The sequence below is a fragment of the Tachyglossus aculeatus genome, chromosome 1 (assembly GCF_015852505.1).
Source record: "Tachyglossus aculeatus isolate mTacAcu1 chromosome 1, mTacAcu1.pri, whole genome shotgun sequence".
Classification (NCBI taxonomy): Eukaryota; Metazoa; Chordata; class Mammalia; order Monotremata; family Tachyglossidae; genus Tachyglossus; species Tachyglossus aculeatus.
Window position 1 is genome coordinate 101,817,594 of NC_052066.1, and position 15,994 is coordinate 101,833,587.

The 15,994-nt window shown below is 42.3% G+C and overlaps 1 non-coding gene across 1 annotated transcript; it reads right to left on the reverse strand.

Moving 5' to 3' along the window:
* Window positions 1-10,683: 10,683 nt before the first annotated feature.
* LOC119935486 lies at window positions 10,684-10,821 on the reverse strand. The gene has a single exon (XR_005453363.1). It is a non-coding gene; the product is annotated as a small nucleolar RNA SNORA7 (small nucleolar RNA).
* Window positions 10,822-15,994: the final 5,173 nt, after the last annotated feature.

Consider the following 15,994-nt stretch of genomic DNA (forward strand, 5'->3'; position numbering starts at 1 on the left):
GCTGCTGTTGCTGCTACAAAGCAGCCAGCCTGAAGCCCCCAAACCAACAGTGTTGTGGAGTTTTGCTTCTGGAATTTTAGCACTAATCGTTGATCGCACAAACAACAACACAGCAACTATAGTGACAGGGTAAATTCTCAATTGATGATTCCTCTCAAATCCTCTTCCCAGCAGCTTGTGTTGTCAGGCTCTGATGCAGAAATCAATGATATCTGATTTGGGAAGTCCTTTTCAAAGTCTCTTTCCAATCTCTAAAACCCAATTTGCCAACTTCAATTGGTCCTTTTGATCAGTTTCACTAATCCAGTTGAAGAGTTAAAGTCCCCCGAGTGGCCCTTCATAACTGGCTAATATGAATGCCCACACTCACAGCCCTTTGTCTCCACAGGGGCGGCTACATCTTCCTCTGCTCTGGGCCTGGATGATGGGCGACATCATGGTGGAGGTGGAGCACCCATTGGTCACTTAGCAACATCCAATCGCTCAGAGTCACTCAGGTCTTATGACCAGGTTCATTCCCCTCTTTCTTGTTCCAAAGAGGATGTGGTGGCCTAGAAATAAAGACAGTGACTTTTCCTATTTACCAAACCTTGTGCAAAATGCTGTTCAAAAAATAGCTCATCATTGGATTGTTGTCTAAAAGGGGACCTCTCAGTCTCCTTTCCATTACATGTGTTGGTTTAACACTTTAAAACGCCAACCCTACCAATGTAAATAAAGTTTCTAAACCCACTTCTCTTAAGCTTCCCTTATTAAACTCTCTTTTCCCTGGCTCCCTCTCCACTGTCCTCCACTGTCCTTCATGGACCTCCACTGTCTGTGCCCTAGGATCTGTGATTTGGGGGCATTTGATATCCCACCTACTCTCAGCACCACAGCACTTGTGTACGTACCGAAAAACTGTACTTTATAAATTATTTACTCATATTAATGTCTATTTCCCTTCTGCCAGCTCTGTTGTACTGTTCTCTCCTAAGTGCTTAGAGCAGGGCCCTCCACATAGTAAGTGCTCAATAAATTCCATTGGTGAAGATGACAAAAGCTTCCAGCTGGCTGCTCTGGATTTCTTTTTTTTTTAAAGGTATTTGTTAGGTATTTACTATGTACCAGTCACTGTACTAAGCACGGATGTAGATACAAGATAATCAGGTTGGACACAGTCCCTATCCTTGTGCCTGTCTCTGTCCCACATGGAGCTCACTATCTAAGCAGGATTTCCTCACCTATCCCTCTTGATTGTCACAATATTAAAGTGTAAGTAAAAACTTTCTGGTGTCTAATTTGTCTGCTTCTCCAGACTGATTCATTTAAACTGGCAAGATGAGAAAAATGAATATAAGAAAAATAGTTCAGGAATGCAAACTATGAATATCTGAGTTAATTAGCAATGGGAGGATAAAATACGAGGAAAAAAGACTGCTGTCAAGGTGTTTTCCTCAACAATCATTTTTGAAAAGTATATTTATAATTTAGACTTCAACATCTGACAGACTAGTGATGTTGAGAGATGGAAGTTATCTTCATTAATTGTGTTTTGCCATTTATATAAGTATGCAGGGGGAGACATTTTGGTGTGGAAAATGCTCAGTGCTCTTTCTGAGAAGGCCTAGTTCTAGTCTCAGTTTTGCCCCTGGTTTTCAGTTAATCTCTCTGCGAATCAATTCCCAAAGGTTTAAAATGGATATAATAGTTCCTACCTTGTCAATCAATCAGTTACATTTATTTAATGTTTACTCTGGCAGAGAATTGTACTAAGCACTCAGGAGAGTACAATACAATGGAGTTGGTAGGTATGTTCCCTGCCCAAATCAAGCTTACAGTCTGGAGTGGGAGATATTAAAATAAATTATGAATATGTACATAATCATTCAATTGATGGTATTTATTGAGTGCTAACTGTGTGCAGAGCACTGTACTAAGGGCTTGGGAGAGTGTAATCCAACAGAGTTGGTAGACATGTTACCTGCTCACAATGAGCTTAAAGACTAGAGGGGGAGAAAGACACTTAATATGATGAGTAAGTCCTGTGGGGCTAAGAATGGGGCAAATTAAAAGGTACATATCCTAGAACAAGGGCAATGCAAAAGGGTGAGGGAGTAGGGGAAATAATGGGCTTAGTCAGGGAGGCCTCTTGAAGGAGATATGATTTTAATAAGGCTTGAAGGTGGGGAGTGTGGGATGGTCTGCTGGATATGAAGAGGAAGGCAGCTGAGGCCAGAGGCAGAATGTGGAAAGAGCACTGAGACACAAGAGATCGAGAAGACCAAAGTAAGCATGCTGGATTGTAGTAGGAAATCAGTGAGGTTAGATGGTTGGGGAGCAAGGTGACTGAGTTCTTTTATGCCATTGATAAGGAGTTTTTGTTTGTTGTGGAGGTGGATGAGCGAAAACTGGAGGTTCTTGAGGAGTGGGAAAACTGAAGTATATTTTAGAAAAAGAACCAGGCAGCAGAGTGAAGTATGGTCTGGAAGGGGAGAGACAGGAGTCAGAGAGGTCAGGAAACAGGCTGATGCATTATTCAAGGTGGGTTAAGGTAAGTGATTGGCTCAACATAGTAACAGTTTTTACGGTACCTCTCAGAGGTAATAATAATGATGATGGTATTTGTTAAGTGCTTACTATGTGCCAAGCACTGTAGTAAGGTCATGTGAAGTCTTTTTTTATAAAATGAAAGTTGTCCAAAGAAAGAGGTAGCTGCATGGTTGAATCATTTTACAGCTTGAGGACACTATCCACCATGTTCCTCAAATGACCCATTGTAGGAATGGTCTCTAAAAACATCATTACAATGGTACCAAAGCCTCTTCGTTGCCTAGCAATAAGTGGACACGACAATGTGAAACCATTTACATCGATTACAACATCCTCAACAAGCGTGGCTAGAATTACCACACATTCAAACCTTCATTATCATGATGCTTAATATTTTTGCAAATCTTGGTGCTCTTGCAAATGTCTTTGACAGAACCAAAAAGAGCAAAGATCCTTGTGTTCCTGAGCAAGGCTGCAAACCAAATTCTTTTTTGTCCTTTGCCTAGTCTCACCCCAAAATAAATAAATGATACAAATGGTTCTTTACTGGTTTTGAAAGTAAAGCCAGGAATGATGTGAAGTTGGGACTCCTGAATTATTCATGATTTCTGATTGAATAGGATCATTATCTCTGGCCTTACAAGCTAATAAATACTGTCTAATGCCTGGATACTGTTTTGATCTAATAGTGTCAGGAACAAGAAAAAGCTGACTTTTTTACAAGCTTAGACCTAAATTAGAGAGGAGATCCTGATGAGTCTTTTCTTAAATTTTATTTCAAGAATCCTAGGCTTCCCTTTGAAGGCATTTAACAGAGTCACACAGTTAAGAGGTTGTAGGAATGTATCCTTTTGCTAGTATTAGTATTATCACTGCTGTTTTCCTTCTTTTTTCTCATTCTCTACCACAAGACAGGGCATCCAGAGCAAAGTATTTGCACAAATGCGGATTGAGGCTCGGGAATGATTATGGTATCTAACCGTTTGCGTGCGAGCAGTCAAATAATCTTACATTATGTAGTTCAGATTTTTTTTTTCCAGGATGGATTACAATGAGTGTGAATTCTCTTGAGTTTAATAAAACTATAAACCAAAGGAATGGTAGAGACCCAAATTAAGGGTCTGCTCTGAGAAGCTCTCATGGGAAAGAGGCAATCCAGGGAAAGATTGAATGGGTAGAGTTAAATATATTTGACAATGAGATTCAGAAAGAAACTTGAATTATGTTTGGAATTTTGTACATATGTCCGCTGCACTCTCCAAGTGTAACAAGGCTCATCCAGATTACACAATACAAAATCTGTGGTCTTAACAGAAGAACAGTGCATGTTTTTCCATGCACAATTGGAAGGCTATTAACACGTGTAGCTTTGACAAAGAGCCTGTTAGCCATTCTGTTATTTGTAAAAAATGTATTCAGACTAAGGTTTCTCTATGAGACAGCTGGCTGTATCTTTCCAAGAATGTACTTTTTCCAGGGTGGTTTTCTCAGTATCTAGCTCCAGCCAATAAACCATGCAACTTAATTAACTTTTTTTAACACGAATTAAAGGTGTGTGAATTATCTACTGGAGAGGTGGAGAAGGCTGCTCTGTAGTGCTATATTGCTATCTGACAATTTAAGGATGGGTCTTCAGGGAAAGTGATGGCAAATGTCTATTAATAGCATTTTGAATACTTGTTCTGATTTATGCATTTTTTTTTTTACTATAAACTGCCTCAAATGTTTATTTCATTATTCCTTTAAACACTCAAAGAAGCTAATAGGAAAGACTTTGGATAGATAGGTCCAATGTGTTCTGTATTCTATACCCAGACCTGTATTCTATTACAGCGAGAACAATTTACTTCGTGGAATTGTGTGATGACTGCAGTCCTTTTTTAAAAAAAATGGTTAAACCCTTATTATGTGCCAAGCACTGTACTAAGCCCTGGGGTAGACACAGAGGGTCAGGTTGGAAACAGTCCATGTCCCACATGGGCCTCACAGTCCTAATTCCCATTTTATTAATGAGGCAACAGAGGCACAGAGAAGTTAAGTGACTTGTCCAAAGTCACACAACACACTAGCGGCAGAGCCAGGATTAGAACCCAGGTCCTTCTGCTTCCCAGTGGAGTGGCCTATCCACTAGGCCAGGAGACTTCTCATCTATCCTTGTAACAATCCAAACTTTTCCTTCTACAACCCTAACCTTCCCTCTAGGTATATATTTGCAACTCTCCTTTGCATCCGAGGATGATACTACTCAAGGTAGCGCTTACTACAGTGCTTTGACACACAGTGAGTGCTCAGTAAATACAACTGAATAAATGAATGAACGAAGGTGAGATTTTATAGATGGGTGGGGCTGACTGACAAGACCGAGGTCCTCAGCACATGACTGGCTTCTGCTCTAAGACAGCCAAACCATTTCTATTTATGATTATGGCCTGCTTATGATTATACCCCAGCTGGCCTGGCTTCTGGGCCCACCCTCCATCTGTCCACTGGAATGCCAGATAATTGTTTATTTACTTCATTTAAAGACTTTCTTCTGCACATCTTTTCTACAGTTTCCCCATTTCAGTTCTCCACAGAGCAGTTGTTTGGGTACCTTATGGTCATCACTGTACCTCGTTCTCTTCACTGTACCTCGTTCTCTCCTATCCTGCCATCGACCCCCAGCCCACGTCCTTCCCCTGGCCTTGAATGTGCTCCCTCCACACATCTGCCAAGCTAATTCTCTTCCTCTCTTCAAAGCCCTACTGAGAGCTCACCTCCTCCAAGAGGCCTTCCCAGACTGAGCCCCCTTTTTCGTCCCCTCCTCCCCATCCCCCCGCCCTACCTCCTTCGCCTCCCCACAGCACTTGTATATTTATTTGTACAGATTTACTACTCTATTCATTTTACTTGTACGTATTTACTATTCTATTTATTTTGTTAATGATGTGCATATAGCTTTAATTCTATTTGTTCTGACAACTTTGACACCTGTCTACATGTTTTGTTTTGTTGTCTGTCTCCCCCCTCTAGACTGTGAGCCCTTTGTTGGGTAGGGACCGTCTCTATATGTTGCCAACTTGTACTTCCAAGCACTTAGTACAGTGCTCTGCACACAGTAAGTGCTAAATAAATACGACTGAATGAATGAATGAATCCATTCTCCTAACACATTTTGTCCAAGAAAGATGTGACCTGATGAGCATTATTTCAGTGCATTTGATCTTCTTGCATTGTTTGTGATCCTGTCTTGCCACTTGATGTTGAATATTGTTTTCAGAAGGTAATGTTTGAAAAACTCTGAGAATAATGATAATGAAAGTAATTGTGCTATCTGTTAATTGCTTAATTCATGCCAAACTCTGTACATTGTACTGGGGTTGATTAAATATAAACTCACACTATGGACCTCATGGTTTTATAGATAGGTAGAACAGGTATCTTAGCCCCATGTTTACAGCTAAAGAAACTGAGGCATGGAGAAGTTAACAGCAATGCCAAACTAATACCAGCCAAATGCCAACCTACTCACTGTACCTTCCTCTCGCATATCTTGCCACTGACCCCTCACCCACATCCTGCCTCTGGCCTGGAATTCCCTCCCTTTTCATAACCAACTGATAATTACTCTCCTCACCTTCAAAGCCTTATTCAAGTCACTTCTCCTCTAAGAGGCCTTCCCTGACTAAGTCCTCATTTCTTCTCTTCCCACTCCGGCATCAATCAATCAATCATATTTCTTGAGCGCTTACTGTGTGCAGAGCACTGTACTAAGTGCTTGGGAAGTACAAGTTGGCAACATAAGTTGGCATCACCATGACTTGCTCCCTTTATTCATCACCATCACTCCGAGCTCCACAGCACTTATGTACATATCTGTAATTAATTTATTTACATTAATGTATGTCTCCCCCTTTAGACTGTAAGCTCACTGTGGGCAGGGAATGTGTCCGTTTTATTGTTTTTGTGTTCTACTCTCCCAAACACTTAGAACAGTGCTCTACACACAGTAAGTGTTCAGTAAATTCAATTAATTGATTGATTGATTGAACAGCACAAAGCAATTAAAAACCTAGGTCCTCTGAGCCATGCTCATGGTCTAAGCCATGCTACTTTTCTACTGTATCATAATATTGAATGTGGTATTTGTTAGGCACTTACAATGCTCCCTGTACTATGAACTGAGGTAGATACAGATTATTAGGGTGGACACAGTCCCTGTCCCACATGGGGCTCACAGGCTAAGTAGTCTTGAGAATAAGTATTTAATTCCCCTTTTACAGATGAGGATTCTGAGGCCTAAAGAAATTGAGTGATTTGCCCAAGGTTACACAGCATGTAAATTGGGTTCTATGTCTCCCAGATCTGTGCGCTTTCCACTAGGCCACAGTGCTTCTCCCAACATTGCGTACTGTTCCCTATTACAGCTTGAAGCCATACTGTGCTTCTGGAAGGGCAAAGTTAATAATGTTCTTCAGTTTTCAATCCATTAAGGCTCTGGCTAGAATTACTCCAGCAATGGAGAGTTTCCAGAACCCATAATAGGTTCTTCTTAAAACTGGGAGTAATGGAGACTTTTTAGAAAACCTGAGACATTTCCTCGACAAAGATCTTGGGCATGAACAAAGAAGTACATACTGTGAACCCACTGTTGGGTTGCCAACTTGTACTTCCCAAGTGCTTAGTACACTGCTCTACACACAGTAAGCGCTCAATAAATACGATTGAATGAATGAATGAATAATAACTGGTATTTATTGAGCACTTACTGTGTACCAGGCACTGTTCTAAGTGCTGGGGTGGATACAAGTAAATTGGGTTGGGCAGAGTCCCTGTCCCACATGGGGCACACAGTCTGAATCCCCATTTTGCAGATGAGGTAACTGAGGCACAGAGAAGTTAAGTGACTTGCCCAAGGTCACACAGCAGACAAGTGATGGAGTCAGGATTAGACCCAGGCCCTGCTGACTCCCAGGCATGTGCTCTATCCACTAGGTCACACTTTTTACTGTTGTACCATCAGTTCTGGGGTCTTTGTCATTTGTATGACTCTGTCTACAGTAGAGCCCCTCTCAGGATCACACTTAGAGAGTTTCCAGTACTCTACCAGTCTTGGCTACAGGAGGGAGAGTCAGGCCGAGGCCTGTACATTCAATTCCTAGCTTGGCCAGTGGCTAGCAAGTGGAAGGCAATCTGCTACAAGTCAAAACTCCCCTGTTCTGGGCAACAGCAGCTTGGGAGGGAGTCAAGGGTGGAGGCTTGAGTTTACTGCACGGAAGACAATAGTAAACCAGTTCTGTATTTTTGCCAAGAAAACTATGGATACACTGCCAGAGCAGTTGCAGATGAAGGTGGGGTGTTCTGGGAGACATGTGTTCATGGAGTCACTATGGGCTGGAGGCGACTCGACAGCATAAAACAAGACAAGACTACAGTAGAGACTTCATCAAATGTTGTGGTCTGTTGGCAAGAAAACCACTCTTCAGAGAGAATCATCCGCATGTTGGAAAGTGTGTTGCAAACTTCATCAAAGAGTCGAAAACTTCTTCCTTGCATGAGATGAAGGTGGAACCATCAGTCAATCAATCATTCATATTTTTGAGCACTTAGTGTGTGCAGAGCACTGTACTCGCCTCTTCAGTGGCTCTGTGGTGTTTCCGTTTTTATGACATTCCTTAAGCTCTATGTACCAGGCACCATACTAAAGCACTGTACTAAGCTCTCATGGGGTGTGAGTCCCTGTAGATTCTTCAGTGATGCTTAGAAAACTTTCATTTGGTTTCAGTCTATAAAACCTGGAATCTCTTCATTTTTGACATTTCATAAATTCTCACACTTTTTCTATATTTTGGGATACAAGCTGTGATAGGCACACCTTCAGCCAGGCCAATGAAGATCAACAAGGTGCTTGTTATAGAATGGCCCAAAGATTCACCCAATTATAGGTCAAATTGGTAGAGGCAGATGCCATTGGAGAAGCAGCGTAGCTCAGTGGAAAGAGCATGGGCTTTTGAGTCAGAGGTTCACGGGTTCAAATCCCAACTCTGCCAACTGTCAGCTGTGTGACTTTGGGCAAGTCACTTCACTTCTCTGTGCCTCAGTTACCTCATCTGTAAAAAGGTAATTAAAACTGTGAGCCCCCTGTGGGACAACCTGATCACCTTGTAACCTCCCCAGTGCTTAGAACAGTGCTTTGCACATAGCAAGAGCTTAACAAATACCATCATTATTATAATTATTATTATTATGCCAGAGCAGGGTTACTTAGATATGATTGCCATGTTGCTTGTGGATCCCTTTTCTCTAGAAACTTAACATTCATCTGTCTTGGCGAGTTGGATGCCAGTTTGAGATTTGTTTCTTTTCTTGTTAGGGAAAGCTTGGAATGAGTCAGAAAATGATCAGCCTAGCCCTTGGTGCCAGGCAGGAAAACAGGAATATAATAATAATAATAATAATAATAATAATAATAATAGTATTATTTTTCATACTTACCTTATGCCAAGCACTGAACTAAGCTCTGGGATAGGTATGCTATTATCGGTTCAGACACAGTCCATGTCCCACATGGCACTCACAGCCTAAGTAGGTGGGAGAACAGGTATTGAATTCCTAATGTTTGAATGAGAAAACTCAGGGCCAGAAGTGACTTGCCCAAGGTCACATAACAAGCAAATGGAAGAGCTAGGATTAGAACCTAGCTCCTCTGCTTCCCAGGCCCATGATCTTCCAGTAGGCCACTTGGCTTCTCTAACATCTTTCGTGTTTGACTGTCAACCTGCTTTGACAGTCAACCTGCTAGATAGAGCTGATATGGTGCCATTATTCAAGTGTGGAGTGCATCCAGATTGTGTTTCCCTTATTCCATAAGTAGAACATTACATTGGCAATTATGAGTGATGTTTAGTACATTTTCTGAGTAAGGGTAAGGTATTACTGATAACTTACAATCATGGGTTGTTAAATGATTTTTTTTCCCTATCTTTCATTAGTTCTTCCCAAAGCTGCATTGAAAAGTGCCATGAGAACCAGGTTATTGGATACTGATGCTGCTGTGATTAATCTACCCTGATTCAGATTGTGCCAGTCACGATGAATAGATATGCACTGATGATTTTGACAAGGGACCTGTGTTTTAAAGAAGGCATAGGTCATTGGATGCTCACTAATGCCTATGGGAGAATGAAGAAGGCTTGAGGCTCCCTGTAATAATAATGATGGTATTTGTTAAGTGCTTCACCATTCTAAGTGCTTTGGTAGATAAAAGGTAATCAGGTTGTCCCACATGTAGCTCACAGTCTTCATCTCCATTTTACAGATGAGGTCACTGAGGCCCAGAGAAGTGAAGTGACTTGCCCAAGGTCGCACAGCAGACATATGGCGGAGCTGGGATTAGAACCCCTGACCCTCTGACTCCCAGGACTGGGCTCTCGCCTCTAAGCTATGCTGCTTCTCTTGCTCTGACTGTGAAACTTATGCTTTCAAGCCTTCATTCTCCAAAGGAAAGACTTATCCAGAAAAGCTGCCATTTCCAGGGGATGAAAACTGCCACCTGACACCTATTTGTTTGAACTCTCCTTAATCAGGAAGTCTTGTTTCAGAAAATGTGCAATGTTGTCTTTGAACCTGGCTAGTTTCCCGGCACGAGTGCCATTCTCATGAAGAATTATGTTCATCTTCATCAAGAGCTCTTGGATCACAAAGGTTCATTATCAAACAGAAATTCCTTACCATCAGCTTTAAGGCACTCAGTCAGTTTGCCCCCATATACCTTACCTCATTGATCTCCTACTACAGTCCAGCCCACACATTTCACTCCTCTGTGCCAGCTTGTTCACTATGCCCAGTTCTGTCTATCTCACCACCAATTCCTTTCTCACATCTTTTTTTTATGGTATTTGTTAAACACTTACTATATACCAAGCACTGTACTAAGTGGTGGGGTCTTGTTTTGTCTTATGCCATCGAGTCATTTCCGACCTATAGTGACACCATGGACACATCTCTCCCAGAATGTTCCACCTCCATCTGCAATAGTTCTGGTAGTGTATCCGTAGAGTTTCCTTGATAAAAATCTGGAAGTGGTTTACCATTGCTGCCTTCCGAGCAGTAAACTCGAGTCTCCACCCTCAACTCTCCCATGCCGCTGTTGCCCAGCATGGGTGAGCTTTGACTTGTAGCAGATTGCCTTCCATTTTCTAGTCACTGCCCAAGCTAGGAATTGAATGTACAGGCCTCTGCTTGACTCTCCCTCCTGTAGCCGAGACTGGTAGAGTACTGCAAACTCTCCAGGTGTGACCCTGAGAGGGGAAGTGGTGGGGTAGATGCAAGTTAATCAGGTTGGACATAGTCCCTGTCCCACATGGGACTCACAGTCTAAGTAGGAGGGAGATCAGGTATTGAATTCCTTATTTTACAGAAAAGTTAAGTAACTTGTCCAAGGTCAAACAGCAAAGTGGTGGATTCCCAGACCTGTGCTTTATTGGCTTGTCCACCTTCCTTCTGTCCTGGAACTCCCTCTTCTTCCATAAATGCCAGACCACCACTCTCCTCACCTTCAAAGTCTTATTAAAGTCACATCTCCTCCTAAAAGCCTTTTTCAATGAAGCCCTCTTTCCCCAGACTCCCTCTCCAATCTGTGCTGTCTAGGCACTTGTATCTGTACCCTTGGCACTTAGTATTTGCTCCCCATCTTAGCCCCGCAGCATGGCTCAGTGGAAGGAGCCTGGGATTTGGAGTCAGAGGTCATGGGTCCAAATCCTGGCTCCACCACTTGTCAGCTGTGACTTTGGGCACGTCACTTCACTTCTCTGTGCCTCAGTTACCTCATCTGTAAAATGGGGATTAAGATTGTGAGCCCCACATGGGACAACCTGATCTCCTTGTATTCCCCCAGCACTTAGAACAGTGCTTGGCACATACTAAGTGCTTAACAAATACCATTATTATTATTATTATTATCCATAATTTATTTCTTTCTATTAAAATCTATCTCCCCTTCTAAGCTGTAAATTTGTGGTAGGGAGGGGATGGAGTCTGCCAACTTTGTTATAGCGTATTCTCCCAAGTGCTTAGAATAGTAAGCATTCAATTAATGCCATTAATTGATTGATTGATTGATTCACCGCTGGACTGTATGAGCTGATTCTCCCTGTATCCCCAGTTCAGGTGAAGTGTCTCCCGGGAGTAGAATAGGAGTTTTGGTGCAGATCATGCCAGCCTGAAGATGTTCTTGCAAAGTTCAAGCTGCCCTTACCTAGCCAATCACCAGGCAGGGCTTAAACTGGACTGGGTTGATCGAGCATGTGGAACCCAGTAAAGAGGTTTTTCTAGGAAGATCGAGGAGGAAGAAGACTTTTAGGCAACACTGAGATGGAGCTGGGTTGTTAGGATGAGAAAAAGAGGGCCTTCTTCCCCCTTGAAGGAACAAGTGAACTCTGGATTTTCTTATTTGCAATCTCCACTTCCTTCAACTTCACATCATCACAGCTTTCTTTTGATATTCTGCCCCTGTTTTATGTCAGTAATATTGAACTACATAATGTGCAAACACCAAAACATTTTTTGCTTCAGGGGAAGTGAGGACCACACTCAATCACAACATAAAAAGCAGATGGCACAGTACTGCTGAGAGGATACACAAAATATTCTGCTTCTCTGCCATACTCTGTACTCTTAACCATGCATTGCTATCTCAGGTTTCATGCCTCTAATCTTTGGGAGGACTTGGAAAAGTGAATGGATGCTCAGTGTAGCCCTACACAATTATTGTAAAAATGGTTCACCTGCACGTTTCACTGATGGGAAGGCAACCTAATCTAAGTCTTTTGAAAGTAGGTGGGTCAGGGCATTGGTCCCTTGGATGCTGAAGAGGCATCAGCACTATTCAGTAACACCTGGGGTGTCCGGGAGACCCCATCTACCTCAAGTGAAATGGGTGACAGAAAATATGTCCAAATGGCTTCCCACCTCCCCCAAGTCCAAACTGGATTCATCAGAAGAGAGTGAAGACTCACCTGGTGGAGTGAATACATTAAAAATCTACCAAAACACAAATAATCCCAATCTAGTAATCAATCAATCACTCAGTGGTACTTATTAAGCGCTCTACTATGTGCAGAGAACTGACTAAGCATTTGGGAGTGTACAATACAACAGAGTTGATGGACATGTTCCTTGCACACAATAGCTTAGGATCTCAAGGGGAGGCAGACATTAATGTAAAAAAATAAACTGCGAAGATGTATAAACTCACCCATGCTAAGCAGCAGTGGTATGGGAGAGAGTCGAGGGTGGAGACTCGAGTTTACTGCACAGAAGGCGGCAATGGTAAACCACCTCCGTGTTTTTACCAAGAAAACTCTATGGATCCACTACCAGAATGATCGCAGATGAAGAGCAGGGCGTTCTGGGAGAGATGTGTCCATGGTGTCGCTACGGGTCGGAAACGACTTGATGGCATAATAAAAGACATAAGTACTGTGGGACTGAGAGTTGGTGTGAATACTAAATGCTCAAAAGACACAGACCCAAGTGCTTAGTTGATGTGAAATGGAGAAAGAGTCAGAGAAAAGTGGGCATAATTGGAGAAGGGCTCTTGGAGGAGATGTAATCTTTATAAGACTTTTAAGGTGGGGAGAGTGGTGGTCTGGCTTATGCGGAGGACGAGGGACTTCCAGGCCAGAGGGAGGACATGGGAAAGGGTCTGGAGGTGAGGCAAGTGAGATCAGGGCACAGTGTGAAAGTTGGCAGGAGTGGAGCAGGGAGAGAAGGCAGCAGGAAAGTCAGTGAGGAGGCTGATGCAGTAATCAAGGTGATATAGGATAAGTACTTGGAATTATGTAGTAGCAGTTTGGATGCAGAGGGAATGATGGATTTTGGCAATATTGTGAAGATTAAACTGACAGCATTTTGTGACAGATTGACAATGTGGGTTGACTGAGAGATATGAGTTGAGGATAACCCCATGGTTATGGGCTTGTGAGACAGGGAGTTTGGTGGCGCTGTCTTCAGTGACAGGAGAGTCATGTGGCAGACAAGATTTGGGGAGGAAGACGAGGAGTTTGGTTTTGGACATGTTTTGTCATCAAATTTATTTGATGTGTCAGTGGGAAATCCAACGCAAAGGCAGGAGGGAATGGGAGACTGCAGGGAAGGAGAATCTCCCCACCTTAAATATTCCAACTCCCTTTTTAGTATTTTTGTGCCACCTAAGCACTTAAATACTCATAACTGCCTGTAGCACTTTTGTATCAATCAATCAATCAATGGAATTTATTGAGTACTTACTGGTGGAAGAGCACTATACTAATCACTTGAAAAAGCATAGTAAAATATAATCCCAGCTCCACCACTTGTCTGCTTTGTGACCTTGGGCAAGTCAATTTACATCTCTGTGCCGGTTACCTCATGTGTAAAATGGGGATTTTAGACTGTGAGCCCACTGTAGGGTAGGGACTGTCTCTATATGTTGCCAACTTGTACTTCCCAAGCGCTTAGTACAGTGCTCTGCACACAGTAAGTGCTCAATAAATACGATTGATTGATTGATTGATTGATTGAGACTGTGAGCCCCACGTGGGACAGGGACTGTGTCCAATCCGATTTGCTTGTATCCACTCCAGAGCTTATTAAAATTAATAGGCACTATCCCTACATATCCTATACACTCATTACTTTGTCCTATCTGTAATTTATCTAATAGTTTTCTTTTTTGCTAGATTGCAAGCTCCTGGAGGGGAGGGATCATATCTATTATATGGTTTTTTCCCAATTGTTAAGAAGCAGCATGGCCTAGTGGATAGAGCATAGTCCTGGGAGTCAGAAGGACCTGGGTTTTAATCCACTTTGCCACTTGAATGCTGTGTGACCTTGGGCAAGTCACTTCAGTTCTTTGGAACTCAGTTACCTCTGTAAAATGGGGATTAATAGCGTGAGCCTCATGAGGGACATGGGCTGTGACCAATTTGATCAACTTGTTTCCACCCTGGCGCTTACTACAGTGCCTGACACATAGTAAGTGCTTAACAGATACTGTAAAAAGTTGTTCATAACACTAGGTGCTAAATAAGTATCATCGACTGAGTCTGTCAGCTACAGAGCTGAAGGAATCCATCCTGCTGAGCAATGAGGATTGCCATTGGGCTGAGGAATGTTCAAGTCCCTGTATTTCCTCGACCCTTCAACTCTCTTTTAATACCACCAAGCTTGTTTACAGATACAATGCACGATACTATCAGGAGTCATTGAGCTTGGAAGACCCAAACCCCACCAACAGAGTGTCTAGGGAAAAGCAGGCTGACCATGTCAGAAGTTGTGGCTCCTAAGCCTGTTTGTCTGCATTTTTCCCTGTGGGTTGGACATGGACCCTGCTTCCCCACTGAAGCAGCCTATTCCTGGATCCTCCTATCTGACGTGGATGGGCTAAGAATACACGAGATGCATGTGTTTGTGAATTCCTGGCAGTCTTTTAAAGTGATGTGGGACAACAAGACCACATTTTAACCAAAACACTGCTCCTTTGAAATAATAACAATGAATACGACTTTGTTTAGGAATTCGGAGAGTCCATCAAGTATCAGGGAGCTGGAGCTGAAGAGTGCCTTGCTCTGTCTCCCGAGGCTTGGAAGCATAAAGCAGCTGTGTCCCTGGCTGCTGAAGGAAAGACTACTAAAGGATAATCCTCAAGGTGGCAGAGGTTCCATTCCTAGAAAAGATCGAGAGTCTCTGGCCTAAAATATGACGAGATGGGCTGGACTTTTTGCAGACTCTCGTAGACCCTCATCTGTTTCTCTTCGCCTTTTGTGATGGAATGCTTCTTTTTTTCTTTTTTGTGTAGTTTATCTTACGATTTATGTGATTTATGAGGTATATTGTCCTGTTTGAGGGGAAGGGCTGTCGAAATTGTAAATACAAATAGGCCTCCTCCAGGAGGCCTTCCCAGACTGAGCCCCCTCCTTCCTCTCCACCTCGTCCCCCTCTCCATCCCCTCCATCTTACCTCCTTCCCTTCCCCACAGCACCTGTATATATGTATATATGTTTGTACATATTTATTACTCCATTTATTTATTTATTTATTTTACTTGTACATATCTATTCTATTTATTTTATTTTGTTAATATGTTTGGTTTTGTTCTCTGTTTCCCCCTTCTAGACTGTGAGCCCATTGTTGGGTAGGGACTGTCTCTACATGTTGCCAACTTGTACTTCCCAAGTGCTTAGTACATTGCTCTGCACACAGTAAGCGCTCAATAAATATGATTGATTGATTGATTCATGCATTTAATTCTTCTCCCTATGAACATATAGGATGTGTTGGCACATAAATCAGGACAACGGAACTATCTATATATGCATGAATAATATTCTTGCAGAAAATCCTTTTAGAGGCATTTTTTCTGTTATTTTCATCTACATGGGGAAGGAAATAAGCTATTTTTTGTCATTTTTTTCTGTTGTTCTCATCTACTTGGGGAAAGAAA